The 19,726-nt window shown below is 38.2% G+C and overlaps 1 protein-coding gene across 1 annotated transcript in view; it reads right to left on the reverse strand.

Annotated features, from left to right (window-relative positions):
- LOC105432356 (uncharacterized) overlaps positions 1 to 18,998 on the reverse strand; it is a 161,667-nt gene extending 142,669 nt beyond the window's left edge. The window contains exon 1 of the mRNA XM_089074274.1: positions 18,629 to 18,998. The gene's annotated coding sequence lies outside the window, so the exon portion shown is untranslated. The remainder of the gene's footprint in view (positions 1 to 18,628) is intronic.
- Positions 18,999 to 19,726: the final 728 nt, after the last annotated feature.

Below are 19,726 nucleotides of genomic sequence, written 5' to 3' on the forward strand. Positions count from 1 at the left end.
ATTAATCTCTCGGGGGTTGCTAAGGGAAACGCTTAAGCGTGCCTTATCGCGTCTCATTGCACTTTGCCGAGCGGATTTCATTTTACGTAACTCCCACTCTTATTAGTATAACTAACCGAAGTACGAAAGAAAAAAAAGAGAAAGACGGAAGCGGACATCGTCCTGTCGGCTTATATCCTACTCCACTGAACAAAGTTTTGAGTGGTAACATGGACCCCCTCATTCGTTAAAAAAAAAAAAAAAAAAAATTTGAGGAACGTGCGGTTATACGCGCAGAAAGGGACACGGGCGGCAGATCAGCGATACGGCAGCAATAATTTATCGGCCAATTTGCTGGCATTGATATCTCGCGATTAAACGCTCGACGTCCGGCGATTGCCGAACTTCTCTGCTGTCCGGCCGAAATTGCAGCGCGAGTTTCGCGCAATATCGATGTGTTTGTACGCTGTCGACCGTCGTGTCGTCCACGGTCTGGCGAAATATCGTTTTAAAAATTCATGGCGTTATAGGCATGTGAAATATCTGCAGCGTCGAAAAAAAGCAGTCCCCCAGGCTGATGGAGGATGTTGAGTTTAAACTTTATGCGAAAACACAGGCGCGGCGACTAAGAGGATTACAGATACTAATCTTTAACGTTCGACATGTTTAGCTCTGTGATCCATTCGCGTCTGTGCGGAGGCTAGACGGACGCCATTGATGCAATATTTCTGAAATAATTAAATTTTGGCGTTCCATGATTGTTGTTAATTGAATCCAATTACTTTTACAGTGCTTCTCGGTTAAATGCAGTGTTGGTGTAACAAGCGAAAAAAATATTTTTGGATGTTACGTAAAAAGCAAAAAGTGCATCGCGTCGACTAAATCGCATGGCACTGCAGAATAATTCTGTCGCGAATAAAAAAAAAAAAAAAAAGATTGAACACGGTTGATATATCTTTTTCAATTTTCGTGCTAATAAATACGTGTAAATAAATACTGCCGATCATAATGGACGGTTTTTAATCGAGTGCGTATAATGGAAGTTCGTACGAAGTCATTTTCAGTGTAACAATAATGCACGATAAAGTGATAATTATATCGCGGCTAATATTGTTAAAATTATCCGTGTGCAAAACGCTGTGGCACAAATGCATCATTTTATTAATGCGCGATTTATTATTATGATAGAATTCATTAATTAATTCTAGCGTGCGGCCCCAAGATGCGGTGATTATTATGACAGATTTATGCGTACGTAGCGAAATTTCGTAAATGCAGGTTTCACATGTATTTATCGGCGCGTATTTAGCGACCGTGCGTACCCGATAACCCGTTAAAAGTGCACGACACATAAAATTAAATTTGTGTAATTTTCTATTTTTTTCCCCCCTCCCTCCCATTATTACAAACAAAATCGATTCTGCCATTGTCTTCACGCCTGAAATATCGTGGTTCCGGATGTTACAAGCGTAATAACGATAATACATCAATGTACATCCAACTTTGTAGAGAGCGCATATAAATGCGCTGCGAGGTATACAAATGCACGCAATTTTATGCGCGAGCTACGAGTAGCTTAAGAGAGAAGATGTATACTCCGTAGAACTTACGCTTAAGATCCGTGTCTCAACATAAAGAAAGCGCGCCGCGTTATATGATGAGACAGGTTGCCGTTGAGACGGGAAAATTCGATATAAGCTGCCGCAGAGTTTACAGTATCGCGCGCTCTTCGGACGCACTTTATGAAATTTACACTAACTGCATTACCGTGTCTTCTATGCCCAGCTGAATACAATTTCACGAGAAATATAAGCGTCGCGCGACGTTACGCCGTATATATCATTTTTGAACTGAAAAATCTTTGTTGCAAATTCATTTCTCGTACGCATATAGAACCGCAATTTATTCTTTTTTTCTTATAACCTTTTTCGTATAACTGTGTGAGACGCGGCGGGTCTGCACTCCCATAAACGCCATAGAAATTTTCTCGTATTAATTCATCGTTTAATATCTTGGCATGTCGAGCATTTTATTTCTAATATTCATAATAAAACATAAATGCCGCGTGACAATAGATTTTTGCGTTTCAAGTCATCTTATTCATGGCATTGACGGTAGTTATATTTACCGAGAATTAAAGCGTCCGGGTATCGATCGATCCGCTGGCTTGGGGCACGCTTTTACGCCGTGCTGTCCCGAATTCTTTCAGAATAAGTTAATTGGAAAACTTTCTATAGTTCTCGAGATTTTGTTCCGTTCTCTTTGTCTTCTCTCAAGATACACGGTTTGCTTGCTTCGAAGATTTCCGTAATGCTGCGTCAGCATCTTTGCGCTACACGTGTAAGTTAAATGGTTTCTTGTAGAGTCGATTCTGTAACGTCATCAAGAGGAGTGGCTTGCGTCCGCCGATGCTCGATATTCGAGATCAGGATATGCTACATAAACTCGCAAAATGTTACAGCGCATTCTTTATACTTTAACAAGATGTAGGCACACACTCAATATGGAGTAATGCAACGACAGATCAGACTAACTTGGCGAACGAACCTAATATAAACTCCAAAGTTTCATCTTTTTCAGCAAAGCATCGATTTTTTATGAGCTCCGAGAGAACATCGTAAATGATAAAGAACACGATGGCAGACTTGACGCAAGAAAATTCGAGCTTTTCTCATTAGCACTAACATGCAAAAGAGTTATTTTTGCAACATTATTCATAATCAAATTTTAAACATTTTTTTTGTTGTATTATGCAGTTGCATTACTTTTCGATTTACTATCCTTATAATTAGATTATAAAAAAAATAGGTGTTATATTGTGAAAAATTTTTGAAATAAATTTTAAAATAATTTGAAATAGTCACTTCTTTAGTGTGAAAAGTGAAAAAAAGATTTGTTTTGTAATCATTAATAAAATTATAAATTATTTTAATTACGTTATTTATAATTTGTAGTTTTAGAACTCATACGCAATATATGTTTATTAAATACTATATTGTCATGAGAAAATCATGAATTTGTGAAACCGATATACTTTTATCGAATATTGTGAAAAAATATCGTAGATTATTTTGAATATTGAATGGCAATAGTTCTCTCTTTGATTCTCGAAATCTTGTTTATTGTGTGACATCGGAGACTGGTTAGTATATCGTTATAAATAATTCCTCCGTATAATACTTATCATGCGAATAAACAAGGCGGTAATTCTATCTTTTCTGAGTGGTTTCAATACGATCAGAAAGTATCGGAACAAGCGTATATCGCAGAATCGTTCTCCTTCGTAGCCGCGAATTACTTTGCGGGTGTCATTGGTATTTCTATTGGAATTTCTAACAGTGGAATTTCGCATGACCTTGGTGCAAGAATGTCCCGAGAGAAGTTTGATATTCAAAGCACGTAATCATCTGAACATTCCTCCCTTCTCACCTGAATAATATGTTATTGCAGCGCAAGCATATTAAAAATCCATAGCGCGTGCGGGATATTGAGTGCACTATGTCTGAAATATTCTTCACATTTTAATGTCTTTTTAATGTCTTCTTAATTTTAACGATCAACGTATTATACAATTTTAATGTCAAATTCTTTAAGATATTAATCTTAGATTTTAAATTTTAAATCCAATCCATTTTAAATCTCTGAATAATTAACATGTCAAATAACAGAATTATGTCAAGATAGGTAGAACATAAAAAAAAATTAGTTTTAAATTAAGAAAAATGTTCTCATATATGACTAAGGATATTATAATCTATAAAAATTTTAGATTTATATTTTTGCTTAATTCAAGATTAAAAATTCTTGATTTGATTACTTTTGCTTAATTCAAGATTAAAAAGTTTTGATTTGATCGAATTTATATTGATGCAAGTATTACTTTTGCTTAATTCAAGATGAAAAATTTTCTATATAAAGATTGTAATATTCTTATTTATATATGAGAATATATAATGTTCAAGACTAATTTTTTTTCCGTGTAGAACGCAATATTATATTTTTACGCAACGTATCAAATCTCACGAATTAGTTGAAAGGTTGTAGACACGCGACACATACGTGTTTCTGAGAGTGCGATCGGTACAAAGACGGTTTTACGAGACGCCACGGAGTTTTACGTCGTCGAAGTACCAGCGGCGAGTTCTCTGCAGACGTAATTTCAGATATTGTCCCGCGCTAGATTGGATTCGGCCGGTCGGAATTGCGACGTTTCCGCGGCGTTTCGCCTCGCACTTTCTCGCTAAGAAGAAAAGACGGGGCTGTAAAATTATGAAGTGAGATCCCCGTGTGATTCCTTAAGAGGTGAATGGGAACACCGACGTCGGCGTCGTCGCCGACGCCATTGGCGTCGTACGTGCTCGCGAAAGTTGGAGGGCTGGTTTGGTTCGTCGTCAAGGGTTACTCACGTCGACGCTCGCTTTCAGACCGACGGAGTGCGCGCTTTACAGACTTGCGTATCCTCTCGCGGAAGCATTTTCGCGTGCGAAAATTATGCAACTTTCGAGAGGTCGCGCGCGTATATTGCGCGCCGGGAGTCGGTACCGGAGTAATATATACGCGTGCACGGGATGCGTCCCGACGCGTTACGTTTTCTATACTTTCTCGCGTAAGTCACCATTTCTACGCCTTCGAACTCCTGTCCTCTCCCCCTAGAGATACAGTCCGCAACAGAAGGTGATCACGTTCGTTGCATTTTTCATCTAGCACCTGGGAATCGAGCGTGGAAGAAAGACTTTTATAAAGTGGAACGACTTACTCGGATAATAAAGAAAATGTATCTCGATTGGCATCTGATTGCATTAGATGATTAAATGTAGAATTTCGATCTTTAAATAAAACTTCAAGGAATATTAAAAAGCCCATTGAAATATCTTGATATAGTGTAGATATATCCAGAATATAGCAGAAGTCAGGGAAAATAGAAATGATAATTTGTGATAATCACTTACTCTGCCTTACTGTACTTTTATGTTATATATTAGTATTGCGTTATGATTTCAATTTTTTACTGTTAATATTAACGAAATTAGTATGAATTGAATCAATTTGTTCATATAGTAAGTATCGCAATAAATGTATTACAACCTATCTAAAATGATTACTACAGTGAGTGTAAAAGGCTTAGAGGTTTCTTCGTGATATATAAGTACAGAAGGATAGTAAAAATAAAGTAATATAGCAAAATACAAGTGCTTTTGTATTCTTTGTTCAGCTTAACGTCTTGTATATCCCATTTGTTTGGGATATACGACATTTTTAGTGCGCGGAGTTTATGTCACAATACAAACGCTCCATGTTAAATAAATATATATCATTTTGTATTAATGAATAAATAAATTTAAGATTATTTTATTACTTCGTACATGTATCATTCTTATTCTATAATAAAACTTTGTAAATACATTTTATAAGCTACTGTGTCACTTTATGTTTTATTTGTAAATTTTTTATATCTCACTTATTATTATGAGATATACGGCAAAAATATAAGGGTACTAAAAGTTTTCTTTTTAAAATAAAAAATAAATATTTCATGTTTCTAATTTTTTTATAGTAAATAATATAACATTTTTATCTGTATAGTTTATTTGCCTTAAACATATTAAAAATAAAATAATACTTAAATAATATTTAAATTAAATTTTCGTTAACGATAGATGTCGCATATATACCGGAATTACCTTGTATCAAAATAACGAGAAAAGTAGGAGAATTAATCGAAGAGAGGATATTTGCTCTACAAACATCTTGGCGAGCAAAAGCCACCGGTGACATTTAAACGGACATTTCGTATTCTGCGCTTCGGGAGAATCGTATTGTTTTAAAGTACGAGCTGGTTTCTTTTTTGTAAAAGAAATGACAGAAGGCACAGGAAAAGAGGACGCGATCGTAAGACAGACGCGCAATATGCGGGATCGCAATATCGCGGGGGTAGATTTACCGTATCTTTCGCTCAATGGTTATCGATAGTGGCTTGAGTGGTTGCAAAACTTCCTAGTTTCACGTAAACTTCGCCAACGTCGCCATTCGCGTGAATCCGAATGTGACAGTTTTGAATATAGGGTGGAAAGTTTCGCATTGTGCTGCGCGTTGCGCACCACTACTCGTTAACTCTTCTCCATGAGGCATTTAAAGCGATCCCTATACTGTATTATCTCACGAAACAATCGCTACTTTGTTAGTCATCACATTGTATCGCGGTACATTCAACTTCAAAGGTGCGAATGCGCTTCGCTAGTGTAGCGTAGTGTTAGTGCAGCCTCGACCGCCACGATTGTGACTCGTGTTCTACTTATCAGTTGTTCTTATTATTTATTATTCAGTAAGGAAGGTCCAAAGAAAGGATCCAAAATATTTTAACTAACATTAATTAATTACCTTACTCTCCTTCCTATCTGTTTCTTAAATCAAATGTGATTTGACAACAAATGATTTAGTTTTTTACTATTTTTACTTGCGTAAACTTGTTATTATTTCTTAAAGATTGTTTACGATTAAGAGTAATATAAAAATATTTGTAATTTATTACTTATTGATTCTCCATTTTACTAATTCGCGTACTGCTGCAATTACAAATTGTTGCAGCAGAGTTCATTATTGCAGCCGTAAGCATAAGTATAACTAGACTATGGTAATTGTGACGAGGCATTGTATGTTGTCAATGTAATTTGGTATTTATTAATTGCAACCACAATTCTGTTTAATAATGGCGTGATCCACAATTGCCTATATTATTAATACTGTCGCATTCATCTACAACACATCCATTACATTCCGGTCCATTACATTCCATCCATTTCCGGTGTCTCGGAATATAACGTCAAACTTACATTAATGAAATATAAATACAGTTATATCTAATGTAAAATGTCACATAATTAAGTTACTAAATCCCACGAGTAGCCAGGAAGATAAATGTCTTAAATATACGTAAGAAGTGTCTTCCACATCGAAAGAATATTATTTATTTATTTATGAAATATGTACACACAATATATTTTTATACTATTTAATAATCATTTTCTTTTTATTATAATTTATATTAAGAATATAAGAGAATATATCTTTTTAAAAAAATATAGATAATATAATATAACAATAATAAAATTTTTAATTTTATGTCTAAATAAATTATTTCAATTAAAAGCAGATGATGTTAACAATTAAAATATCTTAATCGCATAGTAATAATTGTTTTATAACCTTATTTGTTGACATCATTCAAATGCTGACATTAAATTTATATAAAGGTTGAAAAACAAAAAATATAAAATATAATTTTTTTGAAAATGAAAAATAAATTAATTGCTTTGATCTATTAGGATCTGGACAGCAAGCTATTGTTTCAAAAAAATTCTTTCAAAACATGTTCTTGTGCGTCAGTGTGTTCTCATGTATGGAAATTTTTTAATTTTTTATAGTATTGAAAAAAACACTTCAATCTATAAAATATCTCAGAAAATTTAAAATAAAAATAGTATTAAATATACATATCAGAAAGAAAACAACATAGAATATTATTTAAGTTTCATATTTTTATAACGTAAAATTTATTTAAGATTTTTAGAATGGCGTACCTGAGTAAAATTATATGATTATGTTAATTTCGATTATCTATTTAATTAAATATCAATTAAAATTAGCTTTAATTAAATATTAATTATAATTAGCTTTAATTAAATATCAATTATAATTAGCTTTAATTAAAATTTGAATAACCATGATTAAAATTTAATCATTACGAAAAATCATTACACTCATTAGATTCACTTGAATATATTATTTTATTATAACGAGAATATTAAAAAAAATATATCGCGTTATTTGAAGAATCGTCAAAATTACTTTTTCGATGAACGTGTTCGATTTGCCTTGCGTGGCGCGAATATGCAATAATCGATTGCCATTCTTACGTTTCGTTTGCCGGGTAAAGGTATCGTGAAAAATATGAAGATGCACATAAGATGCACATCTGTCATTTCACAATTTTTTTCTACGATGCACGCGATTTCTCGAGATCCTTGTTCCCCTTCTCCGAAGAGTCTCAGGTGAGCTTGATCCCGGAAGCTGCGAAGGGAGAATGGGTTGCGGTTGCGGGCGGCTCGTCGATCATCGCTGTAGGTCAGTATAGTCGATCCATCTTTGTAAAGCAACCCTTGTCGATGAGGGTACTGTCACGAACTCCTGTTTATCTCCCACAGGAATACGTATCGTGAATTCCCGCGACAAGGTAAACTTGCGTGTTTTTGGCGCAAATTGACAGATTGCAATGCAGACACGTCGATGATATTCTCGCAATGCATTGCGAATCTGATCTGTCTGACTGTTCGCCGACAAGAAAATGAATGCGGAGATTCATTAACATTTCGTCGGTTTATTTAAAATTTCGCCATATCAAATAATGTGAATAAAATGAATATACATTAACATTTTTAATAGTTTTTTAATGTAATTTTATATTATTTATAAATTTATCATTTATAAACAGAAGAAATTATGTAATTATTAGTATCATTATTTTGTAATAGTTATTTAAGCAATTATCATATTGTTAGTAATTATAAGGAAAAAATATTTGTTATTTTATTAGTAATAATTATCATTTTATTTATTCTAAAAAAAATTTATACTAGTTGCAGCCTGTATTCAATAGAGACAATGTCCATCTGTCGAACATGCCGCGCTGGTAACGACTCGATAACACGTCCGAGTTTTATCGATGTGAGTCTTTTCAGCTGCCGCGTTTCGTTTTCCGAGAAATTTGTGTCCAATAAATCCGGATTTGTACAACGTTTCGGCTCCGGGCTATCTCATCGATACAGCACGACGAATTTCCGAGTTAACAGGTATTAGAGAGACCGCCATCTTGATATTGATCTTGTTCCTTACCGGTTCCTTGGCATTTCCGGCTTGTTCTGCCGCTCTACGTGATGTTAGAACTATGTTAGCTGTTCTGAATAGGAATTTGGCGCTAACTACAAGTAGTCTCACGATTACGGGTAACAGAGCGTTGCTAATGTCGCGTCTCGGGAAAGTCTTACATATAATCAGGATGTGATACGGAACCATAATTGTATATCTGACACTAACTTTGATCTTTAACGAAAGATCATTATGGAGACAGTTTCCAATATATCGTAGTAAAATAAATCGTTTACCTCAACAAGATAATATTTTAAACTGCATCACTGCAATTTTAATCAAGTGGCATATATATAGTTCAAAAGGTAGGTATACTTGTGAAATATGCACGCTATAAAATATGCAAACTTCTCTTAAAATATTTTAGGAGATTTTCTTTCTGCGATTTAAAATTTATTAGACAATTCAAATGCGAAAAAATCATTTATATAAAAGTTGAACGTCGTCTCTTTATGCATTCAGAATTAAATGTTTAAGAAGAAAAAAAATCAATTTTGAATTAATAAATAAAAAAGATTTAAGTATTTTGATTGGTTAACACCTGGTTTATGTTAAAACACCTTTTAAGATAATTTCCAATATATTAACAATAATACAAGGGTATTAGCTATTCAAGACAAATTTGCAGGCGAAATTTTTTCGATCGTGTTTCATTGTAGCCACGCTAAAATTAACGGCGGAACAGCCTTGGTAAGTGCCGAGAGTTCTAGTTCTTGCTCGTTTACATGCAAATTACGTATATTTCACTCCAAGGTAGATGGTATCGAACTGTACACGTTCGAAGCACGTGTCTGACTCAATGTCAGGGCCAATACGCCGAAACTTCGAGGTAAGACAGGTATGCGATGCGATAAGATAATCATTCGTTCTGCAATTTGTTTTAAAAATATATATTTTTTTATCATTTATTAACGTGCTATGTAGAGGTATTAAAGTATCGTCGTAATCAGGTATCAGGCGATGCACAAATAATGATATATAGTCGATAATTCTCGATTATAAATGAAGAGAAGAAGATTTGCATCTTAAATTCATTTCATTCTCAGATACGAGCGACTTATGTCGAGGGGTATCGAGTAACTTTGCATCGATAACACCGCAACCGTTTAAACGCGAAGCCAAGTTGGATGAAACCCACACCATCACTTACATATTATACCGATATTATTGAAGTTTGTAGCGCAAGTAATGGCGTGTCGAGGATGATGTAAATAGCTTCGCAATAATCGGCTGCCACAGGAACCGCTTTGTCACATTGCAACACTTATGTCGATATATTCGACTAAACTCGATTTACCGTACGCGCCGGTATGTAACCGCTTTATGGCATGCACGGCACACTTACGTTCGCTGAAATTCTGTTTATGTATACGTCGTCCTGCTAGGAGCGCGTTCCATGGCCCACATCGCATACCACAAACAATCGTTTATCCCAATAGCCTTATTACAATTGTCGCAGTATGTTGTGGCGAAGCACATCGCGATCCACATGCTTGTGGAGAATTGTTTCGCAATGCCTGTAATTATTTCGCAAAGTTGCGGAGAAAATGGTTGAAAAAGAAAGCGGGAAAAGGGAAAAGGAGGCGACGGTCCTTTGCGTCGCGATAATTTTATTTTCAAGCATACACTTGGCACATTTTTGCGTTACTTGCATTCATATTTATTTATTTTCTTTCTTTGAAAGGGGGGTTTACTCCCTGCAGATGCACTCAGTCCTGCATTATCGGTAAATTTCTTTGGAGCAGGCCACGTAATCGAATAATTTCGAGGATTTCGTGCCGGTATTAAATTGCATGCCAACTTGCGGCTTTAGCATTGCTTTCCCTCAACATGGCTGGAATCGAATTGCTGGAGCTTCGGGCACCACCAAGGACCATTTCATACGATTCCCACCTTCGATGACAAAATCTACCTCGTTTGTTCTCGCGATTCTGTGAGGGCGAATCTGATTATTTCGATTCTCACCTTGCGTGATATTCGCTTCCACACCCCTTTCGGTGAATTTCTGTAGTATCTACAGAAATTCCCAGAATAACTCAGTTATAATAAAATGTCGCGACGAATTTTAACATTTTATGATCTTCTTATTTTAATGAGTGTTATGTATAGATTATGTATGAGTGTATATAGATATATATTTTTGAATAAAATTAGGCTCATAGTCAGATTACAATTAATTCACATTAGAATCAGCAAAGCTATTTATTTCGTCAAATACTACAATTTATTAAGAATATTTTAAAAAATTTACGATTATCGGGATCAGATTGGAATAAAAAAAAGTATAGTCCGTAACTCAATTACATTATATCTGCCGTTATTTCGATCCTAAGAAGAAATGATATCAAATTCCGAGTAGTAAACGAAGAAGAAATATTGGGAATCACTAATCTCAAAAAGCAATGGGAAAGTTGTGCTACCGCCTCGGGGCAAAGAGTAAGTTCACGTTTTTAGAAAAACGTGAACTTTCGTCGTTTTTCTCCCTTTGCAAAATTGGAGAACTGCAATCGTTATCCGAGTGCGCCGCTCTTGATTGACCTCAATCGAATATCCAATAATTTATCGCTGAGTAGATGTGGAATGAATAGACGTTCACGTGCAGATAAGGTGGCAGGACACATTTACAACACAATACAATTTGTAATTCTTAATTTCTTCATACATTAGGTGCTGTCATTTCTGACAGGCATTAAAAGCTTAATTAATAGGAATTATAACTTTATTTCGCGAGTCGATATAAACGTAAAGGATATAAATTTTGTTGTTGTAATTACATCACGTTTTCTATATTATATTACGATATGTCGTATCTCAGAGACAACGATATTTCTGTATAATTAGATCAATGTTACTTTTAATCGTAGCAAGGAAAGAAACGTCTTTCTTCAGTTTATAAACGACGATTCCTCGAATATTCCACGAATACAGACGAAATCCGTCGACGTCGCCATGTCTCATGGAATGGTCTTAATATTTTATATCAATACTTTTGTTTCTGCGAGAGAGAAAAAGCTCGGACAGCGAAAGGGGGCTCGATTCGACGCGTTCGCTCACGCGAGTAACTGATAAATCACATTTTACAATGAACTGTATCGAATCGAGATGGATGTCGACGTCATAGGGAAAGAAAACCGGGGAGGAGAAAGTAGAGAGGAGGAAGGGGGGGGGGGGTGGCGGAAGAATAAGATCAGGCAAAAAGGCAGACGTCCACGATACTTCACGCTCACGATAAACGCGTCTCCATAAAGATGTTTTCACCGTAAGCCGATCTTAATTCACCTTCGTTGCGCAAAGCGGGATGTAACTGAGACAAACAAAAGACCGAGCGCGATTTTATTCTATTCGGAACAAGCGGGTGCGTAATAATGCCTTTATGTAAACGCAAAGAGACGAGAACTTGCATCGGAGAGGTAATGAAGCGACGCGGCTCGTGAAAACTTCTCCGGCATTGGTAGCTATAGCTTCCGTCCCCCCCCCCCCCTTCCCCCGTCGACATTAAGCACGATAGTGGAACTGAATCGAAATGTCTGACGGTTCTCTTTGACCGCGGCGTAAAGAAGCGTTGTAGAACAGACCGGGGGGGAGGGGGAGAAACTTGTTTCGAGTGCCCCTCGGTGAGGTTGTTTGCGAATTCATGAGCGTTTACGTCGGTGTGCATGAACCAGCCCTGGTTACAAGTTAAAGAGTTTCAGAGTATCTGCTTAAACCATGAAATATTTTAAATGCGATCGCGCGCAGAGTTCTCGCGAATGTCATAACTCGCGTCCCGACGTAGTTAAGGCATAAGCCGAAAAATTGCTTTTTTAAGTAGAGAAAGGCAAGCGGTTTTTAGAAAGAGAACGACGTAACCATTTAAATTCCCATAGAGACTTTGCATCACTTTGTCCGCGTATTAGTCTGCGTTTCTGCGGAATTATCGCGCGTTTTAGCCGTCGCAGTTTTATCAGTATAGTTTCCCTCATTTATAGAAGATATCAATAGCAAGCGCTATCCGAGTAACACGTAGCATGTCGAGTCATAGCACTGATCTTTTATTGCCATTTAGATTGCGTATCGCATCGATTCGCAATCGAAGAATTCTTTTTGCGCAACGCAACTCTGCAGATAAGACCTTATCCGCGAGTATTACACGTGTGGCTCGTTGGGTGGATCTCCCACGATTCATCGCGCTGCGAGAGACGCCCCCGTCCCGACACGCGCGCGATTCGCAAGCGCACGGACGCCTGATGAATGGCCGAGGGCCACTTTTCATCAGGGTTTCGGACGTTTGTGTGCGCCGGGAATTACGTATCCTCGAAGGTGCCGCGAATGTTGCGCGATGTTACCCGCGCGATTCCCGCAGGTAGCGGCGCGCACAAGAGCACTTTGTGTTCCGAGGTGCCTTAAAAGTTTTCCCATTTCCGTGGTGCACACTATCGCGTTCTCGAGCACTACGTTGCACCGCTGCCGGGAATACGCCGTGCCATTGCTCGCGAACACGTCTATCAGACGAGCTCGCGAATGGTTTAGCTCTTGGCCTGGATTGCTCCGGTTTTTCGAGGGGGGCAGAAGGGGGCCGGGAGATTCATACACAGCGTGCCTAAGAGGAGGCTCGAATCAAACCGGAAGGAGGAGGAGGAAGAGGAGGAAGAGGAGGAGGAGGAGGAGGAGGAGGAGGAGGAGGAGGAGGAGGAGGAGGAGGAGGAGGAGGAGGAGGAGGAGGAGGAGGAGGAGGAGGAGGAGGAGGAGGAGGAGGAGGAGGAGGAGGAGGAGGAGGAGGAGGAGGAGGAGGAGGAGGAGGAGGAGGAGGAGAAAGGGATCCGCGAATGAACGGAGGAACAGGGAGAGAGGGATGAAAGGGAAAAGGGAAGTGAATGAGATCAAAGGATGGTATGGGCGGTGAGAGGAATCATCGTCGGGTAAATATGTCGTTCAATTCTCCGCGATTTTTCTCATGCTTAGCCACAGCAGTAGCTTTTCGAGATTTTTCATTTTCATCAGAGTAAAATTTCCGATCGGAGTAAAATTTATGATTAATCGAATAGAAATTTTCACGAGAATATAAAAGCGTAATTATTTGTATTATAATATGCACGGCAGATTTCTAGAAGCGAAAGGTTTTGTTCCTGTCAAATAAACAAATAGGTTTCGAAATACAGAAACGTCAGAAAATTATATATTTTTTTATGCTAAAAACACACTACTATTCTTTGTTATTTATTTTTGTAAAAATATGCGTACATCTATTCTTCTTTATACTTAGACGTCATTTCCATTTTTTTCCTACTATCTTTTTCTTCTGAGAAAGAATGGTGAGATTTGATAAAATCAACTTTGATTGGAATATAGAGTTGCTTTGCGCGATTTATAATATATTTTTGATCAAAGCAATAAGATCAAAGTGATACAAGCACTTGCCTGTCTCGTTGAGCAACGCGCAAGATTGCGTTATACTTGAATGTCACAAACGATATCCGAGACGGATTTAATAAAATCATCTCGCGTCGTAAGAGCGAGAAGGCCGAAGGGACGGAAAGAAAACTTGTTACTGCAGCCGTCAAGCTGTATATGGAAGAAAATGTTTTGTAGAAATATGAGGGTGCGATGGTGGCACACCCAGCGGTGATGAAATGTTTCCTTTATAAGACTTAAACGCCTTATTCTTATGATGGATGCAAGCGAAACAAATTCAAGATATAATTTGTTTCGCAGAAATGCCTGGAATGTACCGAATTCTGGTATTCTCATTAAATATTTTCCGTCCACCATGTAGTAGTCATTGCGTTTCTGAAGAAGATAATGTATATTTAATATCTTACAATTAGTGATCGAGTAACTTATTCATCACTACTATTCTTAAAATCTGACCGATAATGAAATTCAGCAATTTATTTTGCGAAAGGTTATTTTTTGAATCGGTTACGTTATTTTAAAAATTCTCAAGAATAATGCTTTAAAACTATATGTAAATAGCTTCGAGCTTAGATTAATTCAATAGCCTTTTTAAAAAACTGTTGCAGATAAAGAACAAATTTATATTTCTACGCGTATATACACACTGGAGAAATCACTGGAGAATATCAAATTCACTGGAGAATATCAAATTCTAATTTATATTCTGTATAAACTCAGTGGAATACTTTCATATAGAAAAATCCGTGCTTTTTAACTCTCTAATGCATTTAAAATATACAAATCTGATTTGTAAGGCATTAAAATAAAATTTAAATCGCATTTAAAAACCTTTGCTTTTTTGCATATTCTTTGAGTGGCATTAAAATTAATTAAATAATTTTGGACTTTTATTTAAATGTAAAAATACTGCATACAATAGCGTTTTCGATCTGAAAAATGTTTTAGAAATCATACAGAATCCGATGAACGAAAGATAAGCGATATGAATAAAATTGATATCAATACATATTATAGAATTAAATATTTTTTTTTCGATTTGTTCTCCAAACAATCAATTTTACTATTAACGTGATTCAATTACGCTGCCATTTCTTTGTGCCGACGTAGCTGGCAAAAGCTTTGGAAATTGTTAGATGCGCATTCATATTACAAATCACTGATGGTGTTATATAACTGATGGTGTTATATTTTAGTAGCAAAAATATCCGGATATGTGAGTCCGTAGTACGCTGTCATATTTTTAAAGAGTAAAAATTATAAAAATCCAAATTAATGCAGGCATACGAAGAGAAACGAAGCAGACGATTTCTCACACAAATATTATAATATCAATTATTATGCTTATTATGCTTATATTATGCTTATTTAGGAGTGAAAAATAAATAATAAAATTTTTGCGTGTGAATAAAAGAGGAGAAAAATAAAAATATTCTTTTAGAAATATATTAATCGTCTCCTATATTCAGCTTTCGCTTCTCGATTCTGTATATATTAGCAGTCTGATGTGATATAGAGATATGTATTGTGATACGAATACTATAAAATAGATGCGAATAAATCGCGAGCGCGTAACGAGGCTCGACAGTCTCCGGAAACAAGGCTTGACGATCGGGATGGACGGTCCCCCGTTGCAATTCATCTTTGTCTCTTTTTCGATCAACGGACGACTGAATTATCCACATGAGGTCCCGGTGTAACCACACACACGATGGATTACGCGGCGCACGTATCACACGGGGAATTCGGTAATGAAATGTCCAGCCTGTCGGGGGTAGCAATTTGCGTTTCCGAGATGAAAAGTCGAATATTTGCCGATCCCCCACCCTTCCGCCCGTGCGAATTTTCGGACTTCGGCCGTACGCCCGAGCGTAAACGTGCACACGGACGTACATGCTGGAATTTTAATCGCGAAACATTTTCGCAGCCCCCGCCATTAATTTAACTGTTGTTAATGTTGACAATTAGCCTCGCGTGCGTCGGCTGCAAAGTATCGGCCTGTTTCATTGAATTTCGCTATTTGCTACGTCGTTTCGGGTTTTCCGTAGTGTATTTCTGGGACATGATGTATCGCGTTCATTGTCGTTTCCGCATGTAAATTAGCATTTCGAGTGACTGCGCGTAAACGGACGAAGTCGATATTTAGTACGGTGTTGGCTGCAACGAAAACGACACGACAGCGGTTAAGCTGGGACGAAGACTTCGATAGATATACAGACAAAGCAGTCGCGAAAGGTTCATGACCCACGCGGGCGGGCAACTTAGTCGCGTGGAAGGAGGTACTTACTTTTTAACTAGTAGAACTAAAATTCATAAAAAGCTCCGATGTTACGTAATGCCCGAAGTTCGAACGCAAACTCGATCGTCACATGACGACGGAGGGAATGGAATTTCCGCGTCTTGATCTTCGCCTTCCATTCCTCGTCGTCCCGCACAGATTCCACCCTCTCCTCCTCCGCGGGAGAGAAGTTTCAATCGTTGGAATTACAATTTCGATCTTCAAATAGCCGAGCCCCTTCCCCTTTCGCGGGTTAATATTTCATTCCTACTAGTCTTTAAACAGGCGAATCGATTTCTCAGATATCGAATTCCAGGACCGCATTATATTCGGGACCGGAACCAATTTAACCGGTGGACACAGTCGCTCCCGGTACCGATTCACTGAGATGAGAATTAAAGCGATTTCCATAGACGTCGACGATCGAATTTCATCACTATTCCGTGTAATGAATTTTTTTTTCAAGAGTTTTCTTAAAGGGTAGAGAAATGCATTTCAAATCCTTTTGAAAATTATATTGTTCTTAATTAATCTGCGCGCGTATTGAATGTAAAATGAAATGCGTATAATAAAAAATATGTGCGTTTATCTACATTTTTACAAATTGCTTTGTACACATTTGATAACAACAGATATTGTTGTGTAAAATGTATTGTAAAATAACCAATAATTTACTATGAGGTTTATTTTATTGGTTCGGTCAGTAAATAATAATTTTACATGTATAAATATTACGGTGCACGCGCGCGCGTCCTGGGTAAAACACTCACAATCAGTTGTCAGACTGTAATCCGGCATCACTTCACTTGTGTCCTAAATTCGGTTTGACGCGCGACAATACGCGCGGAAGTCACAACGATACGCGACAACCCCCGGTTTAATTGACCAGTAGAGAGCGCGGCACAAAGGAAGCTTAATTTCGCGCGAGTCGGCAACCACGGCGAAAAGTTCCCCGGTTATTTGTTTTCAAAATTAAATGTCCACAGTCTACACATTGTCGGCAAGATGAAAAGCAATTTATACAGCCAGCCTGCGCCGCGGCGCCGTCACCCACGGAGTGCTATGTTAACACGAATGCCGCCTTTGAAATCGCGAGTTATCCCCAGCCGAGCCCAAACTTTCGTAAATTGAAGCCCGAGCGGAATATTCCGGTAGTCAATGAAACGACTTACCCACAACGCGGCACACAGATCTACTCCTCCTCCCCCCTTCCCTTCCCCTTCCGCTTCCGCGTTTCATCTCTTCGTTTCCGTTCATCGTACCGAATACTCCGGGGATCATTATACGGATTCGCTGGGTATTATAAGGACTTGGGTGAAATGGTCTCGGTCGAAATGCATAGGGTGAGATCGCTGGGTAGTACCGTTGTCAAAGATGTACCGGGAACAAGCGAGTTTCTCGTAGGTCTAACTCATCGAAATTTCACGAAAGCGCTTATTTTCTCTACGTGGCGCTTACCGAATACACTCCGTGAAATCACCTCGCCTAAAACCGCTCTGCCGCAATAGAGAATTTCACGTTCTAAAGCGAGGTGCGGCGCACTTTTAAGACAGAAGCTAGCCGGTCTCAACGGTTGAAGCGTGCAAGAGGAAAAAGGAGAAAAAGAGGTCTCGAGGTCTCGAGTGGAAACGACAAACAGGTGCGGCAAAAAGGATGTAAACTGCACCGCGCGGAGTTCCTTTTTATATTTCGGGGCGCAAATGCGTTTCAGTGCGACTCTATTTGGACCCGTGCTCGTTAGCCGCTCCTTTCGCGATGACAAAATTGAACTTCTCCGAGTTTCCCCCCACCTGTCGCCCGCAATATTTTTCATCTCGTTCAATCTGTAGTTTCGTCGGTTGTCGAGTGGCACCTGTGACGCGTCGACCGCCCTCGTGAATATTAATTGAATTCTACGGGTGACAGGTGACTGATCGATATGTACGGCCGGTCGACCGCCGCCAGTTCTGTACGCTCTCGTTAAGTTTCGATGAAAGTTGATAAGATAAGCGCGAGCTTGACAAATAAGAGCTGGCTCCAAAAGGATTCTGCTTGGTCGATCGTGCGAGCGCTACTTACCCCGGTTTCTTCGATCTTCTTCCAGGTCTATCAAACTTCCAGTACCGTCGTTCCTCAAACTTTCTTTCCAACGGTAATCGCTTGTCACTTGGTAGAAAATATATTCACAGAATTACGTACTGTACCAAACAGAGAGAGAGAGAGAGAGAGATAAAGTCGGATTTTTTCGAAGTAGGGGTAAATTTTTCGCGATAACGTTACGCCGGCCGAGGAGGTTGGATATTTTTGCGATTTCGATTCGATCTCGCTTATCGCCGATATCCGCACACACTTGTCGTCATAAGTAAAGAAAGTCCCTCAAATTGCGAAAGATATTCACGCCGATGTTACAACTCGCGTTACGTTGCCGTGACGGCGACTAACTCAAGGCTCTCGACCACGCGACTCGAGCTTACGACGCGCAATTGCTTCGCGCATTCGAAAACACGCCGGGGCCGCGCATCAACGCCAACGGAAGCTGAGATTATGCGCTCGATGCTTCGCGATGGAACTCGGTCACTCGGTACTAACAACATGCCGGATGTTCCGCGACTTATCATGACTTTATAATTTCTCGATTCCCTTGACTTCCCCTTTAAATGCCAAATGTGAATGTGGATGTGACTGTCGATGGTGCAATTTTATCGAGTACCTGAATAATTTTCGATACGATAATAGTAAAAAGGAAATAGTAATTGTATAAACAACCTTTATAATACGTTTTATAATTTATTACGTATTTGTCGATACGTGGATCACGTAGATGCTTCCTCCTTTCCTACTGTACGATATAACTTAGGATGGGCGTTAAGATACAGGATTTACGATGTGAGAAATTTATGTTGGACGATAGAAAGCTTACAATCCTCCCCGTCAGCTTTTGTTCATACGATCCATCGTATTGATTTATTGAGGAATCTGACCCATACAGTATCTTTGGAATCGTATAGAAACTAAGTTAAGCAGTTACAGAAACTTTATGCTGTTCTCCGTAAAGCGGAGTTTTATTTTTATGCCGTTTTATTTCTGTAAATCAAATTTCATCCAAGCGGCTTCAATGGAACAGGAGAAAGAGAGAGAGATTGAGAGAAGAGAGATGAGGATAGGAGGGGGCGGTGC

Source organism: Pogonomyrmex barbatus, unplaced genomic scaffold (assembly GCF_055798465.1).
Source record: "Pogonomyrmex barbatus isolate J1 unplaced genomic scaffold, ASM5579846v1 scaffold1, whole genome shotgun sequence".
Taxonomy (NCBI): domain Eukaryota; kingdom Metazoa; phylum Arthropoda; class Insecta; order Hymenoptera; family Formicidae; genus Pogonomyrmex; species Pogonomyrmex barbatus.